This window comes from Giraffa tippelskirchi, chromosome 6, assembly GCF_054371585.1.
Source record: "Giraffa tippelskirchi isolate mGirTip1 chromosome 6, T2T-mGirTip1v1.2.pri, whole genome shotgun sequence".
Lineage (NCBI taxonomy): Eukaryota > Metazoa > Chordata > Mammalia > Artiodactyla > Giraffidae > Giraffa > Giraffa tippelskirchi.
In genome coordinates, this window is record NC_137280.1 from 115495352 (window position 1) to 115514840 (window position 19489).

Here is a 19489-nt window from a genome sequence, read left to right on the forward strand (position 1 = left end):
TTCATAGTGATGCTTCCTAAGGCCCTCTTGACTTCACATTCCAGGATGTCTGGCTCTAGGTGAATGATCGCACCATCATGATTATCTGGTTCGTGAAGATCTTTTTTGTATAGTTCTTCTGTTTATTCTTGCCTCCCTTTCATAATATCTCTGCTTCTGTTAGGTCCATACCATTTCTGTCCTTTATTGTGCCCATCTTTGCATGAAATGTTCCCTTGGTATCTCTAATTTTCTTGGAGAGATCTCTAGTCTTTCCCATTGTATTGTTTTCTTCTATTTCTTTGCATTGATCACTGAGGAAGGCTTTCTTATCTCTCTTTGTTTTTCTTTGGAACTCTGGGTTCAAATGGATATGTCTTTCATTTTCTCCTTTGCCTTTCACTTCTCTTCTTTTCACAGCTATTTGTAAGGCCTCCTCAGACAACCATTTGGCCTGTTTGCTTTTCTTTTTCTTGAGGATGGTCTTGATCCCTCCCTCCTGTACAATGTCACAAACCTTCATCCATAGTTCTTCAGGCACTCTGTCTATCACATCTAATTCCTTGAATCTATTTGTCACTTCCACTGTGTGTAAGGAATTTGATTTAGGTCATATCTGAATGGTCTAGTGGTTTTCCCTACTTTCTTCAATTTAAGTCTGAATTTGGCAATAAGAAGTTCATGATCTGAGCCACAGTCAGCTCCCAGTCTTGTTTTTGCTGATTGTATAGGGTTTCTCCATCTTTGGCTGCAAAGAATATAATCAATCTGATTTCAGTATTGGCCATCTGGTGATGTCCGTGTGTAGAGTCTTCTCTTGTGTTGTTGGAAGAGGGTGTTTGCTATGTCCAGTGTGTTCTCTTGGAAAAACTGTTAGCTTTTGCCCTGTTTCATTCTGAACTCCAAGGCCAAATTTGACTGTTACTCCAGGTATTTCTTGACTTCCTACTTTTGCATTCCAGTTCCCTATAATGAAAAGGACATCTTTTTTGGGTGTTAGTTCTAGAAGGTCTTATAGATCTTCACAGAACTATTCAACTTCAGCTTCTTCAGCATTACTGGTCGGGGCATAGACTTGGATCACTATGACAGCATATTAAAAAACAGAGACATTACTTTGTGACAAAGGTCCGTCCAGTCAAAGCTATAGTTTTTCCAGTAGTCTGTTTGTATGTGAGAGTTGGATCATAAAGAAAGCTGAGCACCGAAGAACTGATGTTTTTGAACTGTGGTGTTGGAGAAGACTCTTGAGGGTTCTTGGACTGCAACGAGATCCAACCAGTCCATCCTAAGGGAAATCAGTCCTGAGTGTCCATTGGAAGGACTGATGTTGAAGCTGAAATTCCAATCCTTTGGCTACCTGATGGGAAGGAATGACTCCTTGGAAAAGACTCTGATGCTGGGAAAGATTGAAGGTGGTGGAGAAGGGGATGACAGAGGATGAGATGGTTGGATGGCATCACTGACTCTATGGACATGAGTCTGAGCAAGCTCTGGGAGTTGGTAATGGACAGGAAAGCCTGGCAGGCTGAAGTCCATGGGGTTGCAAAGAGTCAGACACGACTGAGCGACTCAACTGAACTATATAAGTGGTCATATGACTATATTATTATTTTAAAGAATATTTAAGAATCAGTAATTGATAAGTATTTAAAAAATAAAGATGTTGATTTTTTTTTTTTTTGGTTGTGTTGTGCAGCTTGTGGAATATCAGTTCCACCACGAAGGATTGAACCTGAGCCATGGCAATGAGTGCACAGAATCCTAGCTGCTAAACTACCAGGGAATTCCCTAAAGATATTGAATTTTATTAAATATATCATGAGCCTTTTTATTAAATATATCATTATTGGAGATGATCATGTGATTGTTTTTGCTTTTTTGGTTCTATTAAAATGATGAATGATATTAACCAATTTCTTTTTTTTTCACTTTTATTGAGATATTATTGACATACAGAACTACTTAAATTTAAGGTGTACAGCCAAATGACTTGACTTAGGTATATTGAAAAATGATCGTCACAATAAGTTTATTTAACATTCATCATCTCATAGTCAAAAAAATAAAAAAGGAAAACCGTATTTTAGGATTTACTTTCTTAACAACTTTCAAATATGCCATATAACAGTGTTAACTATAGTCATTGTGTTGTACATTACATACCCAGTACTTATTTATCTTATAACTGGAAATTTGTACCTTTGACCATTTTCCTCCAATTCTTCCAGCCCCAGCTTCTGGTAACCACAAATTTGATCTCTGTTTTGATGAGATTGTCTTTTAAAAAAAATTTCACGTGTAAGTGATAACATACAGTGTTGCCTTTCTTTGTCTCACTTATTGCACTTAGTATAATGCCCTCAGGGTCCATCCATGTTGCCACAAATGACTGGATTTCCTTATTTTTTTTAATCCATTTTTTCCTAATTTTTATTGGAGTAAAATTGCTTTACAGTGTTGTGTTAGTTTCTGCTGTTCTCCATCCCTGAACCTGCCTCCCAACTCCCTCCCCACTCTATCCATCTAAGTTATCCCCGAGCACTGGCTTTGGGTGCTCTGCTTTATGCATAGATCTTTCACTGGTCATCTATTTTACATATGGTAATGTGTATGTTTCAATGCTATTGTCTCATATCATCCCACCGTATCCTTCTCCCATTGAGTCCAAAAGTCTGTTCTTTATGTCTATGTCTCCTTTGCTGCCCTACAAGTAGGATCATTGGTACCATCTTTTTAAATTCCATATAATGTGCTAATATACAGTATTTGTATTTCTCTTTTTGAGTTACTTCACTCCGTATAATAGGCTCTAGGTTCATTTACTTCATTATAACTGACTCAAATATGCATTCCGTTTATAGCTGAGTAATATTCCATTTTGTATATGTGCTACAACTTCCTTATCCATTCATCTGCTGATGGACATCTAGGTTGCTTCCATGTCCTAGCAATTGTAAATACTGCTGCAGTGAACACTGGGGTATATGTGTCTCTTTCAATTTTAGTTTCCTTGGAGTATATGCTTAGCAGTGGGATTTCTGGATTATATGGCAATTCTATTCCATTTTTTTAAGGAATCTCCACACTGTTCTCCATAGTGGCTGTACCAGTTTGCATTCCAACTAACAGTATAAGAGGGTTCCTTTTTCTCCACACCATCTCCAGTATTTATTGTATAGACTTTTTGATGGCAGCCATTCTGACTGGTGTGAGATGATACCTCGTCGTGGATTTGATTTGCATTTCTCTAATAATGAGTGATGTTGAGAGTCTCTTCATGTGTTTACTAGCCATTTATATGACTTCTTTGGAGAACTGTCTGTTCTCTATGTTTTCTTTGGAGAAGTGTCTGTTTAGGTATTTGCCCACTTTTTGATTGGGTTGTTTGTTTTCCTAGTATTGAGCTGCATGAACTGTTTGTATATTTTGGAGATTAATTCTTTCTCAGTTGTTTCATTTGCTGTAATTTTCTCCCATTCTGAGGGTTGTCTTTTCACCTTGCTTATGGCTTTCTTTGTTGTGCAAAAGCTTTTAAGTTTAATTAGGTCCCATTTATTTATTACTGTTTTTATTTCTATTACCCTTGGAGGTGTGTCATAGAAGATCTTGCTGTGATTTATGTAGCAGCGAGTATGCTGCCTGTGTTTTCCTCTAAGAGTTTTATAGTTTCTGGTCTTACATTTAGGTCTTTAATCCATTTGGAGTTTATTTTTGTGTATGGTGTTAGAAAGAGTTCTAGCTTTCTCCTGGCAATCTTGATTCTAGTTTGTGAGTCATCCAGCCCGACATTTCACATGGTGTATTCTGTATATAAATTAAATAAGCAGGGTGACGTGTACAGCCTTGATGTACTCCTTTCCCAATTTGGAATCAGTCTATTGTTCTACGTCCAGTTCTAACTGTTGCTTCTTGACCTGCATACAGGTTTGACAGGTAAGGTAGTCTGGTATTCCCATCTCTAAGAATTTTCCAGTTGGTTGTGATGCACACAATCAAAGGCTTTAGCATAGTCAGTGAAGCAGAAGTACATTTTTTTTGGAATTCCCTTGCTTTTTCTGTGATCCAGCATATGTTGGCAATTTGATCTCTGGTTCCTCTGCCTTTTCTAAATCCAGCTTGTATATCTGCTATTTCTCGGTTCATGTACTGCTGAAACCTTGCTTGAAGGATTTTGAATGTAATCTTGCTAGCATGTAAAATGAGTGCAATTGTACATTAGTTGGAACACTCTTTGGCATTGCTTTCTTTGGGATTGGAATGAAAACTGACATTTTCCAGTCCTGTGGCCGCTGCTGAGTTTTCCAAATTTGCTGACATATTGGGTGCAGCACTTTAACAGCATCATCTTTTAGGGTTTGGAATAGCTCAGTGAGAATTCCATCACCTCAACTGGCTTCATTCCTAGGGATGCTTTCTATGGCCCACTTGATTTCACACTCTAGGATGTCTGGGTTCCTGGCCTTGCTGCTGCTGGCTGCCCTGGGGTCGATCTGCCACCCCCATGGCCTGCCTCCAGCAGAGTTCTGGCCCCTGCATTTCCTCTCCTCTGTCTCCTCAGCTCATTGTCCAGGTCCAGGGAGTCTGGCTGCCCTGAGGGTGTATGCAGTGCTTTGGAACCTCCCGCTCCGCAGTGCTTGGAACTCGGGGCTGTGTCTGGATTAAACCTGGAAAAAAGGATACCTTTCGTGGGGCCATGAAACAGAGGGCATAGGTAGGAGAGTGTGGGGCCAAGCAGAGCTAAGCAGAGCTGAGAGCTATGAAGAAGCAGGAGACAGGCAGATGCCTGGCTTTGCAGAGCCTTTTCTTCATTCTCTAGGTCTCAGGACTGAAACTTTCCTCCATGCAGTAACATTTGTTGTCTTCCCAATGATGGGATGAAGACTTTAAAAATCCTAAACTCACTGATTGTCCTAAACTGTACGACTTAAGCCATTGCTAAGGTGCTAAGTCGTTTCAGTCGTGTCCCCACAGACAGCAGCCCACCAGGCTCTGCCGTCCCTGGGATACTCCAGGCAAGAATACTGGAGTGGGTTGCCATTTCCTTCTCCAGTGCGTGAAAGGGAAAAGTGAAAGTGAAGTCGCTCAGTCGTGTCCGACTCTGACTGTAGCCTACCAGGCTCCTCCGTCCACGGGATTTTCCAGGCAAGAGTACTGGAGTGGGGTGCCATTGCCTTCTCCTTTAAGCCATTAACTATCGTTAAATTAAAGGCAGCAGGACTGTTTTTCACCCTATGTTGTATCATATATAGCTTCCTAGTGAAAAACAGTTCAGTGCCAAAAAATAGCTCCTATCTGGATTGCCAAGTGCTAGAAACCACTGCTTGTTTTCACCACCCACAGCAATATTTGCATATATCTTTCATAATTTTAGTTCAGTTTCCCTGAAGAGAAAACTGACCTTTTGAAGTGACTCATACAACTTTTTACAAGCCTGACATCCCTAATGTAGTCTTCAGAGTTTTCTATAATGCTCTAACAGAAATTTTGACTTTTTTTTAATTGGTAAAGGATAACATAATTATAACAGTGTCCTAGGATGTAAAGATAGCAGATGGAGATTTGAGAGACATTGACTACAGGTGTTCACCTATAGTTCTCAAAATGTGGTCAGTGAATCCTTGTGGAGCCCTGGCATCCTTTCAGAGGATATACAAGGTTAAAACTATGCTCATAATAATGTTGAGACATTATTATTTTCACTCACACAAGGGTACAGTGGAATTTTGGGCAGGTAACATGATGTATAATATACCTGACTGAATGCAGAAGTGGATTTGAGAATTCAGCTCTTCTCTACTAAATTAGACAGCAATGAAATGTGCAAAGCATAAAATAATGTTACTTCTCTCACTAGATATTTTTTAGTTTTAGGAAATAGTCATTTTTATGAAAATAGTTTATATAGATTCATAGGTTTATTATTGCTATTTTCAATAAATTACTGATTATTGAACACATTTTTCTCTGTTTTAATTTCTGGTACAGTAAATACCAGGCTTCCCTGGTGGCTCGGATGGTAAAGAATCCACCTGCAATGTAGGAGACCTGGGTTCGATCCCTGGGTTGGGAAGATCCCTTGGCGGAGGGCATGGCAACCCACTCCAGTATTCTTGCCTGGGAAATCCCATGGACAGAGGAGCCTGGTGGGCTACAGTCCATGGAGTTGCGAAGAGTCAGACACGACTGAGCAACTAAGCACAGCACACAGCACAGTAAATACCAATACATACGCTCCTTCCATAAATGCTCCCTGGGGTTCTTATTTTGGGGAGTGTAAAGGGGTCTTTAGAGGTTCTTTTTTGAGAACTGCTCCTGTAGGCTTGAGAATGTTTTAAACCTTGAGCAAGCTGATCTTTCTAAGTCTCGGTGTATCCTTTTATAAAGGAAGAGTACTAGACTGGATGATTTGTAGTATCTTTTTATTTCTAAACAATTGAAAAAGGCTTTCCTGCCTGTTCACAAGAGCTTTTCTTGTGAAAAGGTTTTGATGAAGGATGAACAGAAGGGCATTTGGTCACCCTAAGCAAGAGGGGAGGGGGGAGGTGCCCCATTACGGTGAGTGCTTCACCATGTGGGGCTCTTGGTTATGTCAGCCGAGTGTATGCTCCTCGGTTCTGTCTCGTCACAACAAAGATTTGGAGCGCCGAACATTAAAGCCCTCGCTCGTTACAGCTCTCGGGTCTTGGACAGACCACGTTATAGCTCTTAGACAAATCAGTGTTACAGCTCTATTTTATTTAGAAGATAGCAGGAGAATCCATCCTCAAAGAGTGAGGGCATGCCCACCCAAAGACTGGAAGAGAAGAGAATGGGGGAGCGCACCAGCGTGCGGGGGGGCGGCGCAGAGAGAGAAATCCCTTTGGCTCCTCTTGTTATATGTTTTTCCCTCCCCCTGGGCCTGCCCTATGCAAATTGGGCTACCCAGGAGTGCTGTTTCTTCTACCTGAAGTCCTCACTCCGGTCCTCTAAGACCTTCCTTTGACCTTCCTTTGTTCTATTTTCGCGGGCTTTTCCCTTCCTTGTCTTTTAGCCACCGCCATTTTGGACTCCTGTTTCCTATTCTAAGTACCTAACAGTTACATGTAGGGGATTTCTCCCCTACTTCCTATAAGTAACTTTTTTTTTGTCAACCACACAGCACATGGAACTTCCCTGTCTTGAGAATGAACCCTTGACCCCTTCAATAGAAGCACGGAGTCTTAACCCATGGACCTCCAGGGAAATCCCTTTAAATAACTGTATTATGTTCATCTAGAAAAATAACGTCTTTCTCCAGTATCCTATCATTCACCTCTCTCCTGGAAATTCCAATACCTTGCACACTTTTTCTTTCAGTGACTAGCTTTCTCCCTTCTCTGGTTCTCTGCACTCTCTGATCCTTGGTTTTATTCCTTAGTCTCCTTAACTAAGGAGGAAAGTGGAAGGGTTAGTGCTACTAACACCCATAACCAGCAGAGGGTAGCAGAGAGTAGCAGAAGCAAAGTTATTAGGCTTTTCCCACTCTAGTTAAGCAGTGAGGTTAGCTGTTTCCATTGTAGACCAGGCTAGGCCAGGCCAGGCGGCCGGTTTTGTTTAGAACCCTAAAGAGGAGAGGAGAGGAGAGGCTAAGCCTAAGAAGTGTTGAGACCCCCTCACCCGCGTCCAAGACGCAGCTGGAGCCAGGTTCTGGAAAGGAGAAGTGCCCAGAATGTGGGCAGGAAAAGCGTTGTGACAGCAGTTCCAGGCCACTTCCATTTTCTTTTTTTTTCTTTCCTTTTTTGTTTTGAGAATGTTTGTAAATTAAAAAAAGAAGAAGTGACAGAGCAGGGTTACGAAACTGTGGTGTGTTTTAAATGTTTACCTTGAATAAACCTCCCATTTACAAAAAACTGAAGATCCAGAGCAATGATAGGTTCTTTTTATTTAAAAATTTAAAAAAATATTATTTATTAAAAAGACTTGCCTTGTGGCTCAGCTAGTAAAGAATCCGCCTGTAATGCGGGAGACCTGGATTCGATCCCTGGGTTGGGAAGATCCCCTGGAGAAGGGAAAGGCTACCCACTCCAGTATTCTGGCTTGGAGAATTTCATGGACTGTATAGTTCATGGAGTCTAAAAGAGTCGGACATGACTGAGTGACTTCCACTTTCACTTTTTCATTAAAAGGACTAAGTTATGCTTGACATATAATGTTATATTAGTTTCATATGTACAACATAGTGGTTTAATATTTTTATACATTATGAACTAATCGCCACACTAAGTCCAGTTACCATTTGTTACCATTAAAGTTATTATATTATTGACTGTACTTTCTATCCTGAATAATACACCTTTTGATTTATTTATTTTATAACTGGAAGCTTGTGCTTCCTAATCACCTGCACCTATTTCAGTTTCCCCTACAACTACCAGTTTTTTCTTTGTCTATGAATCTATTCTTGTTTTTAGATTCCACATGTAAGTGAAATATGGTGTTTATTTTTCTCTGTGTGACATTTCACGTAGCATAATACCCTCTTCGTGTGTCCATCCATATTGTCACAAATGGTAAGATTTTATTTATTTTTTATGACTGAGTAATATGTATATATACCATATCTTCTTTTTAAAAATTAATTTATTTTTAATTGGAGGATAATTGCTTTATAATGTTGTGGTTGTTTCTGTCATACATAGACATGAATCAGTCATAGGTTTACATGTGTTTCCTCCGTCTTAAACCCCTCCCTCCCATCTCCCACTCCATCCCAACCCTCAAGGCTGTCACAGAGCACTGGGTTGAGCTCCCTGTGTCATACAGCAGATTCCCACTGACTCTCTATTACACATATGGTAATATATTATGTTTCAATGCTACTCTCTCAATTCATCCTACCCTCTCCTTCCCCCGTTGTGTCCGCAAGTCTGTTCTCTACATCTGCATCTTTATTGTTGCCCTACATTAGGTTCATCTGTATCATTTTTCTAGATTCCATATATGTGCATTAATGTATGATAGGATCTGTGTTAAGTTACTTCACTAGAAGTGACTAAAATTTGTTCCTTTTTATTGGTGAATAATATTCCATTGTATATGTGAACCGTATCTTCTTTATCCATTCAGCTGTTGATGGTTGCTTCCATATCTTGGAATTTGCAATGAATATAAGGGTGCGTATCATTTTGGATCAGTGTCTTTGTTTTCTTTCAATAGGTACCCGGAGGTAGAATTGTTGGATTGTATGGTAATTCTATTTTTAATTTTTCCATACTATTTTCCACAGTGGCTGCATCAGTTTTCATTCCCACCAGTGGTGCATGAGGGTTCCCTTTTCTCCACATCCTCACCAACAACTGTTGTTTTTGTCTTTTTGACAATAGCCAAGTATGAAGTGATAACTCATTGGAGCTAAAATTTTTTTAATTAATTTATTTTTTGGCCACACCATGTGACTGGTGGGATCTTAGTTCCCAGACCAGGGATCAAATCTCCACCCTTGGCAGTGAAATTTCATTGTGGTTTTGATTTGCATTTCCCTGACAATTAGTGATATTGAGTATTTTTCATGTCCCTACTGGCCACCTGTATGTCTTTGGAAAAGCATTCAGATCCTCTGCCTGTTTTTTAGTGCTTTAAAAAAATTTGCTATTGAGTTGTATGAACTCTTTTTATATTAATAGTTTGTATATTAACCCCTGACTGGGTATGTCATTTGCAAATATCTTATGACAGGTTTATTTTGTGCACAAAAAGAATGAAGGAAATATTTGACCTGATGCAAAATTTTGAAATTTTTCTCTTTTTAACACAAAGATCTCACTTTGGGACTTTAGGCAAAGTGGATTACATTATACTATTAAGAACGTGAGCAATAGCTGTTGTTAAATAGTTGTTCTGACATTTGTTAAAATGATAAGGGAGACTTTATTTAGGATTATCATAATAGCCCTGCCAGGGAATTCCCTTGTTGAGTTCTTTGGAGAATGAGTGAGGTATATATACATAGACAACTCTCTCTATATATATCAAATATAGTTCAAATTATATATTTGAACGCTTTATTTTTTCTAGCTTTATTGAGATATAATTGACATATAACACTGTGGAAGTTTAAAATATACATGTTGCTTTGATACATTTATGTATTGAAAAATGTAGTCATTCCATATATATCCTTCTCCATCTCTGAGACCTGTCTCTACCCCTCATCAAGGCTAATCATAGGTGACGTGACAATAGGGGCCAAGGAGGTGCTCCTAGAGTACACTTCTTTCTAACTCTCTCTATTCACCTTGATTCTTCTTCCAAACTCAAAACCCTGCCCTCCTTTTTACCAACATCTGTCCTCAGAGGTGGTGCTGATGGCCACCTAAGTAAAGTAAATTTAAGCCTCTGCATTTTTTAAAGACGTAAAAGGATTTGTTTTGTGAACAGACAACTCTGCATGTGACCTGAGAAGCTTGAGACTCTTCTCTAATGCCCCTGCTTTTGGAAGCAAATCAGTTGCCCCAAAGTCAATTATTCTAACACTGGTTTGCCCAATGTTTAATTACATTTGCTCCCAAACTGTACAACTGTCACTTAACTTGCACATATTTTAGGAGAGCTTCAGTCTCTTGTGCAATTTTGTATATTAGATGATATTTCTTACTTGTCTACAATTTATTATTAATATTTTATAAAACTTTAAAGCATATATAGTATCTAACTGGCTTTATTCTCAGGTTACTAATAAGAAATGTCCTTTCACTTCTTAGTATATGGTTTACTACATCCTGTTTGACTCTCTTCCTTGGGATTTTGCTCTTTTTAAATGGATGTTTACCAGTATTCCTTCTTTATAGGAAAGTGTTTTGCCTACTCATATGGAGTGTGTGGGATGTGGGGCTGGCCTGCATGAGGCCCTGTTGTTTCCCATCTACTGACATTTGTAGATGTCATTTGGGTTCATGCTAGTGAAAAGAGCATGGAGATTTTCCCGTCGTCTTACAACTTTCCTGTTGTCTAGGTTTAATCCACTATTACAAGAGAACATGCTCTGTATGATTTAAATTCTTTGAATTACATTGAGGTTTTTTTTTTCTTTTCCTCAGTGGTTCAGGGCATGGTATACTTTGATAAATGTTCCAGTGTTCCCTTGAAAAAAATATGTTTTCTACTGTTTTTAGGTAGAGTGGTCTATATATGTCAATTGAATCCAATTAGTTGATTTTGGTGTTCAGTTCTTTTATCACTTTGTGTGTGTTAGTTGCTCAGTCATGACCGACTCTGCAATCCCATTGACTGTAGCCAGCCAGGCTCCTCTGTTTCTGGGATTTCCCAGGCAAGAATACTGAAGTGGTTTGCCATTCCCTTCTCCAGAGGATGTTAATGCTATGGTTTTTCCAGTAGTCATATATGGATGTGAGAGTTGGACTATAAAGAAGGCTGAGCGCCGAAGAATTGATGCTTTTCAACTGTGGTGTTGGAGAAGGCTCTTGAGGATCCCTTGGACTGCAAGGAGATTTCCATCCTAAAGGAAATCAGTCCTGGGCGTTCACTGGAAGGACTGATATTGAAGCTGAAACTCCAATACTTTGGCCACCTGATGTGAACAGCTGACTCATTTGAAAAGACCCTGATGCTGGGAAAGATTGAGGGCAGGAGGAGAAGGGGACGACGGAGGATCAAATGGTTGGATGGCATCACCGATTCAATGGACGTGAGTTTGAGTAAACTCTGGGAGTTGGTGATGGACAGGGAGGCCTGGCGTGCTGCAGTCCATGGGGTCGCAAAGAGTCAGACACTACTGATTGACTGAACTGAACTGAACATCCTTTTTTGCCTCTAGCAATTTTATTTTCTTGCAACATTTTTTATCTGTACTCTTGGTGGTTCTGGGTTGGAGATGTCAGGGAGAAAAAACGCTTTCCTTCATCTTTTTAAATTCTCAATTGGGACCCCTGTAACTAAACATAGGTTAACACAAGAAAAGTGTACGGATTTATTTAAAGTAAATTTTACTTCCTTGGTGCTCAGATGGTTGAGTCTGCCTGAAATGATCCTTGGGTTGGGAAGATCCCCTGGAGAAGGGAATAGCTACCCACTCCAGTATTCCTGCCTGGAGAATTCCATGGACAGAGAAGCCTGGTGGGCTACAGTCCATGGGGCTGCAAAGAGTTGGACATGACTAAATGACTAACATTTTACATGACATGAGAGCCTTCATAAGGAAATGAAGACCTGAAAAGGCAATTAAACATTACGATAGATTTGTTGAAAAGTGGAAAGTCATGGAAAGATGTGATCAGACAGAAAAATGGTATGAGCTAAGTGCAGTAAACTAGGGGGAACTTAGCAAGGCTTGTTCATTGATTCCTCTTTGTATCCCTTTAGGATGAGGATGTACCTTTCTACCAGGTATAGGGAAGGTCCTCTTACCTGAAGATTTTATGACATGCTTTGAGGAAAGGTCAGAAAGTCCTTCCTGCACATCCCATTTCTAAATTCCTTCAGCTCAAATTATTCAACATACCAAGGTGCTACATTTTGGGGAGGATGAACTGAGTTTCATCACAGGAGTCTTTAGTGGCCTTCCTGGATATGTAGGAGGTGATAAGGAAACCCAGGAGCCTTTCATGGCTCAATGAAACTATGAGCCATGCCATATAGGGCCAGCCAAGACAGACAGCTTATGATGGAGAGTTCTGACAAAACATAGTCCACTAGAGAAGGAACTGACAAACCACTTAAGCGTTCTTGCCTTGAGAACCCCATGAACAGTATGAAAAGGCTAAGAGTTAGGACACTGAAAGATTAACTCCCCAGGTTGGTAGGTGTCCAATATGCTACTGGAGAAGAACAGAGAAATAGCTCCAGAGGGAATGAAGAGGCTGAACCAAAGCAGAAAGCTTATTGTGGTGGCTTCTCTTGTTGCAGAGTATGGTTCTAGGGTGAGTGGGCGCAGCAGTTGCAGTTCCTGGGCTGTAGAGCACAGGCTCAATAGTTGTGGCACATGGGCTTAGTTTCTCTGTGACATGTGGGATCTGCTCAGACTAGGGATTGAACTTGTGTATTGTGCATTGGCAGACAGATTCTTTACCACTGAGCCACCAGGGAAGCTCGATATCATGTCTTGTATTTAAGACTTTAGGCCATTTTGAGTTTATTTTTTATATGATGTGAGGAAGTGTTCTAACGTCATTGACTTACATGCAGTTGTTCATTTTTCCCACACTGCTTGCTGAAGGAACTCTTTTCTCCACTGTATATTCTTACCTCCTTTGTTGAAGATGAATTTTTAAAATTAATTAATTAATTTTAAATTTTTATTTATTTGGCTTCATCAGGTCTTAGTTACAGCATGTAGGATCTAGCTCCCTGGCCAGGGATCAAACCTAAGCCCCCTGATTTGAGAGCCCAGAGTGTTAGTCAATGAACCACCAGGGAAGTCCCCAGAGATTAATTGATATGTGGGTTTATTTATATGTGATATGTGAGTAATTGGTATGTGGGTTTATTTCTGGATTCTCTATTCTGGAGAACTAGGAGTTATCTATTTATTTATTTATTTTTGGCTGTGCTGGGTCTTCATTGCTGCACACGGGCTTTCTCTAGTTGCAATGAGTGGGGATTCCTCTTCATTGTGTTACGCGGGCTCCTCATCATGGCGGCTTCTCTTGTTGGAAAGCACAGGCCCTAGAGCACACAGGCTTCAGCAGTTGTGGTACGTGGTCTCTAGACTGAGGGCTCAATAGTCGTGGTGCAGGGGCTTAATTGTTCCACATCATGTGGAATCTACCCAAACCAAGGATCAAACCTGTGTCCCCTGCATTGGCAGGCGGAGTCTTATCCCCTGTACCAGCAGGGAAGTCCCAGAAGTAGGGGTTCTTCATTGTATTAGTTTTCTATGGCTGCCATAACAACTTGTCACAAACTTATTGGCTTGTAACAATAAAAAATGATTATCTTACGGTTCTGCAGGTCTGAATTCAAGTATGAGTCTTGCAGTGTTAAAATCATGGTGTCAGCAAGGTTGCCTTCCTTTCTGGAGACTCTAGGGGAGGATCTGTTTCTTTGCCTTTTCCAGCTCCCAGATGTCTTTTTCCATGTGTCCTTGCATCAGATCACTTTGAACTTTTCTACATTCCTCTTCCGTTTATAAGGACCCTTGTGATGATATTAGTCCCACCTGGATGATCAAGGATACTCTCCTCAATTTTGTTGCCTCATTACCAAACTTGATTTATTTGCTGCCTTAATTCCCCTTTGTCATATAAGGTTATATATTCATGATTTATGGGGATTAGCATGTGGATCTGCTGGGAGGGAGTGCATTATTGTGCCTGCCCCACTAACTTCCCCTTGCTTTGGAATGCTACTAACTTCCACCATGCTACTATATTCAAGTGTTTGTCATTATCTTTTATTTGCCAGATGCCTTTACTTCTTTTGTTTTTCCCTCCTGCATTATCTTTACATAGTTTCCATGATCATTCTTTTAAAAAGAAATTATCCTTTTTCTTTAAAATAATGGGGTTTTTCCTGGACAGCTTTTTTTGAAAAACTGAATCCACCTGCAATGCAGGAGACCTGAGTTCAATCCCTGGGTTGGGAAGATCCCCTGGAGAAAGGAAAGTCTACCCACTCCAGTATTCTGGCCTAGAGAATTTCATGGACTACAGTCCATGGGGTCTCAAAGAGTTGGACATAACTGAGCGACTTTCATTTCACTTCACTTCAATTGGAGGAAGAGGTAGCATATATCCCCAAGGCTTCTGTGGATGTAGTCTGGGGGGGTCTGTTAACTTGGATGGGAAAAATTTTGATCTTGATTTTTCTCTAATGCAGGCAACACAGCGCATGTATCCTATACATTTGTCACCAGTGGAAATTAGAGTTATTTTCATATCACTTTACAGAAAGGCCGACATATCAGTTACTCGCATCATTTCTTTCAAATTATGAATTATTGGGCATAAATACCACAAACTTAAAAAGTATTTTGGTACCTCTATTTCAACATCTTCCTTTGTGATCTTATGTGCTTTATTTTATGCTTTTGAATATATTCTTCTGAGAAGGGACCCATGCACATCAGCAGGCTTGCAGCATGGGTACAACCTTCCTGCCTTTTGTCCCATTCTCGCTGTTCCTCTCAGCTGGGTGTGGGCCCCTTCCAAAAAACAGGAAGTTCCTTGACTTGTGTCAAAACTCTGCACATCACAGATTTTGGGTGATTTAGCTTGGATTTCTCCTTAGCTGACCAGTGTCAGCAAGAATCAGTCTTCTATTGGTTCACTCACAGTTTCTTGCCACACTAGTAGCAGATAACCACTCACTCTTGAAAATGTATGTCCCCGTTATATCCCAACATCCTGCCACTACTGTGGTCCACAGGGTTCAAAGATGTTTGGTGATTTGCCCAAACACTCAGACCTTGAAATTGCAAGGAGAGTGGGACTGGGGTTGCTGTTTCCCACTAGTGTGTGTTCCCTCCTCTAGAAAACTCTGGATTCTCTTTATTTTCCTGCAGATGGTCTCTCTCATTATGTCCCTTCTCACCCCAGTTCCAGGCTTCAGGAACCCCAGGCCCTCTCATGATTGGTGACTTCATAGAAGTGGAAGTTCTTTTTTTGTTTCTCTGTTGTTCTGGATTAATTTCAGAGGAGACACAAGAGTTAGAGGTTTCTCTTCCTCCTCTCTTTAATAGGAAATCTTTTTAGCTTTTTTCCATAACTTTTAAAAGGTTACTGAGGTTCATCATGTCCTTGCCTTCTATGGACAATGTGCTCAGTTGCTCAGTCCTGTCCGACTCTGTGACCCCATGGACTGTAGCCTGCCAGGCTCCTCGGTCCATGGGGGCTTCATTATAATAGAGACAATACAGAATTGCATGAGGCAGAAATGTCTTCTTTTTCCCACACAGTAACCTCTTGAGGGATGATCTCGGAAGCAAAAATATGGTGTGTGTCTGTTTTCATCTTTTCTATCTATCTATATAAACATTTTAAGTACTGCAATTGATCCACAGTTGCACTATACCAGCTATAGAGGTAGCTGGTATAGTGAAATATAATTGCTTATTTTTAACTGAGTGCTAGGAGTAGCTTTTATACTTCTTTATTCTTCTGGGTTAATCGAGAGAGAGAGAAAATGAGGAGTGGAAATGTATAACATAATTGATATTCTTCTTTTTTATTGTAGAATATATATATAACACACAATTTTCCATTGTAATGATTTTTAAGTGTGCAGTCCAGCAGTGTGATATACATTCACATTGTCGTGCAGCCATTAACATCACCCATCTCCAGAACACTTCATCTTTTTTTTTTTTTTTTTAAAGCTGGCCTTATCATGCAGCTTGTGGGATCTCAGTTCCCCAACCAAGGACTGAACCCAGGCCCTTGGCAGTGAAAGCACAGAGTCCTAACCATTGGACCATCAGGGAATCTCAAGAACTCTTCATTTTGCAAAACTGAAACTTTGTCACCATTAAATGCGTCCCTCTCCCCCCCACCCCCACCGGCCTTGGATCCCTTCCAGCCACCATTCTTTCTGTTTCTGTGAATGTGACTATTCTAAGAATCTTATTTAAGTGGAACTGCATGTGTTTTTATGTAACTGTCTTATTTCACTTAGCGTAATGTCATCATGGTTCATGTTGTAATATATGTCAGAACTTCTTTTTTAAGGCTGTATAATATTCCATGATATGTATGTAATACATTTTGTTAATGCATTCACTAGTTGACAACACCTGGGTTGCTTCCACCATTGGCTACAAACACAGGTATATTAAAATGACTTTTTAAATACATATAACGGAACCTTACCAAATATCCCTTCTTTCTGATGAAAAAACTTGAAATGTTTATTTTCTTTGTTTAAAGATAAGACATTCAGTTATAAGATGAATTAACTTATGGGGACCTCATATATAGCATGATGATTAAGAGTTAATAATATGTATTTATACTTGATTGTTGAGAGTAATCTTAAATATTTTCAACACACACACACAAAGGTAACTATGTTAAGTGATGGATGTGTTAACTAATCTTATGGTAATCATTTCACAATATATAATGTGTACCAAATCATGTTGTACACTTTAAACTTGCACAGTGTTATTTGTCAATTATATCTCAATAAATCTGGGGGTGGGGGTAGGGAAGATATGACCGAGGAGTTAGGCATTCAAATTCAAGTTCCAAGCAAGCAAATATAAATAGGAGGTATGGGCTGAATCTAAGAGGTTGGAGGGAGTGATGGAGGCTGCAGAAAACTGAAGTTAGCTCGGTGTGGCTTCCTTTTCTAGCTCCTGGTTCCATATTGAAGGAGTACTGCTTGGGTTGGTTCTAGAATTCTAAGTTTTAGACACAAAGCTGACATTTGTTTTATGGAAAACCTCTGATTTTGCTTGTTGGCAACCAGTTTTAAAGTGTAAATATACAGTGAGGCCAAAAGTTTTGCCTCTAACCTCACAGCTAAGGATTTGCCTTCTTTTCCTAAGGAAGAATTAATTAAACATTCATTTTAGGGAATTCCCTGGTTGTTCAGTGGTTAGGATGCCACTGTTTCTACTGCAAGGGACATGGGTTCGATCCTTGTTTGAGGAACTAAGATTCTGCAAGCTGGATAGCATGGCCAAAAAAAAAAAAATTTAAAGGAGATAAAATGGAAAAAGGCACCAAAATGATGCAAAAAGAAAAAAAATTCTAGGAGAGATTGGATTTACCCTTTTATATGTGAAAGTGTTTGTATTTTATCAATGTAATGAAATATAAATGACTTTGTTACTTTTTTTCAACTGAGTAGAGAATGGTGAGGAAACAGTAGTGCCTGGCAACTGTGTTATTTTTACAATAATTGAACAGTTCTTAGGGCACTGATGCCCACCTGTGAGCCCATGCAGAGGTTTTCAGCTATGCTACGTCTATAAGTAGAGAGTATTAGCTCAGTGTTGACTTCAGGGAAATCAAAACTCACAGAGAAGCCAATCATACCTCAACAAAGGCATGTAAGTGTAAGTTGCCTTTGGATCTAAGCAACAGAAGAGTCATATTAAATGGGCATTTCACTGTTGGACTGGTTACTTCAGTGGACATGTTCCTTCCATCTCCAGCTCTGCCATCCTTAGTGTGTTTCATGCTCCCTCATGCAGTTCGGAGCATCATATCCCAATGTGACCACATCTACTGGCAGCCAATGGCCAAATATGGAGATTCTTTAGAGCAGACATTTTTCTATGGAGTCCGGGACTTTTAACCAGAACTTACTCACCAGCCCACTCTGTAAACAGCAATTACTAGGAGAGCAGGATCTAGTGATTGAGTTATATAAACCAGAACACACCCCTTAAGTTGGAGGAAAGAGTTAAATTTTCCCAAGTCCTATGAGGATGAGGTGAATTCTTGCAGAAAATTGAGTTCCTTTTAGCAAGAAAGAAGGTGGCCACTGGATGGTGGTCTGACCGTCTATAGGATCTGTTCCACTTCTGTGAAATTCTACACTCATCACAGGGTGTTTGGCCTTTTGCAGTTCATGTCTTGACGTGGATTAGAAGGCATAGGAGAAAGAATCAGCACCTAATGGGGGAGAAGCAATAAAAGGAGTGTTACTAGTTAGAGGATTGGGGTAGTGAGGGAGGCTGGAAAAGCAGGGAAGCCCAGCTGTCACTGTCATCCTATTTCAAGGCCATCAGAACCCACCAACTTGATAGCTGTGCTAGGTAGCATTCCTTTTTTTTCCCCTGCTTCAATTGCAAAGTTATATATGCTTGTTGGGAAAAAGCCAGTCAATGAAGAAATATATATTGTACAACATACGCAATGAGATTCCTCTGTATTAAAGTAGAAAATAAAAATCCTCTAATGTGTTCTAACTTCATGTTTGTAGTTTCAGATACAGTTCTTCCAAATTTGTCTATACCATGTGTTAATAAGTGCTAAGTGCATTTATATATATTTAAAAAAATAAGTAATCATATATATACCTTCAACAATGTAATGTCTGATAGAATAATATTTGGCAGGAAATAATTCAAGATTTCCAAGCGTGAGGAGTTAAGCTCCGGGATGTCCTTCCAGCCTTCGAGTCAGACCAAGGCTGACCACTGAAACTCAGTTGTGATATACTTGTCCTATTTTGTACCATCCCCACATGTGGCTACTGAGCCCTTATTATGCCACCAGTGCAGCCAGAACTGAATTGATTTTTTAAAAATATTTATTTATTTATTTGTCTGTGCCAGGTCTTGGTTGCAGCATGTTCAGTTTTTAGTTGGCCTCACCATTAAGACTCAAGCATTTGAACTCTTTTTAAAAAATGTTGATTTATTGATTGATTTTTGATGGTGCTGGGTGTTCATTGCTGCATGCTTTTCTCTAGTTGCAGTGCACCAGCTTCTCATTGTGGTGGCTTCTCTTGTAGAGCACAGGCTTCAGTAGTTGCAGCACATGTACTCGGTAGTTGCACCTCCTGGTCTCTAGAGCACAGACTCAATAGTTGTGGAGTATGGGCTTAGTATTTCCACAGCATGTGGGATTTTCCCTAATCAAGG

The 19489-nt window shown here is 39.9% G+C and overlaps 1 protein-coding gene across 8 annotated transcripts in view; it reads left to right on the plus strand.

Annotated features, from left to right (window-relative positions):
- NLRP3 (NLR family pyrin domain containing 3) overlaps positions 1 to 19489 on the plus strand; it is a 101557-nt gene that overhangs the window by 18939 nt on the left and 63129 nt on the right. The window contains exon 1 of one of the 8 annotated variants that reach the window (XM_081502092.1): positions 11332 to 11644. The exons of the other annotated variants lie outside the window; for them this stretch is intronic. The gene's annotated coding sequence lies outside the window, so the exon portion shown is untranslated. Of the gene's footprint in view, positions 1 to 11331; positions 11645 to 19489 lie in introns of those variants that run through there. 8 annotated transcript variants of the gene reach the window in all.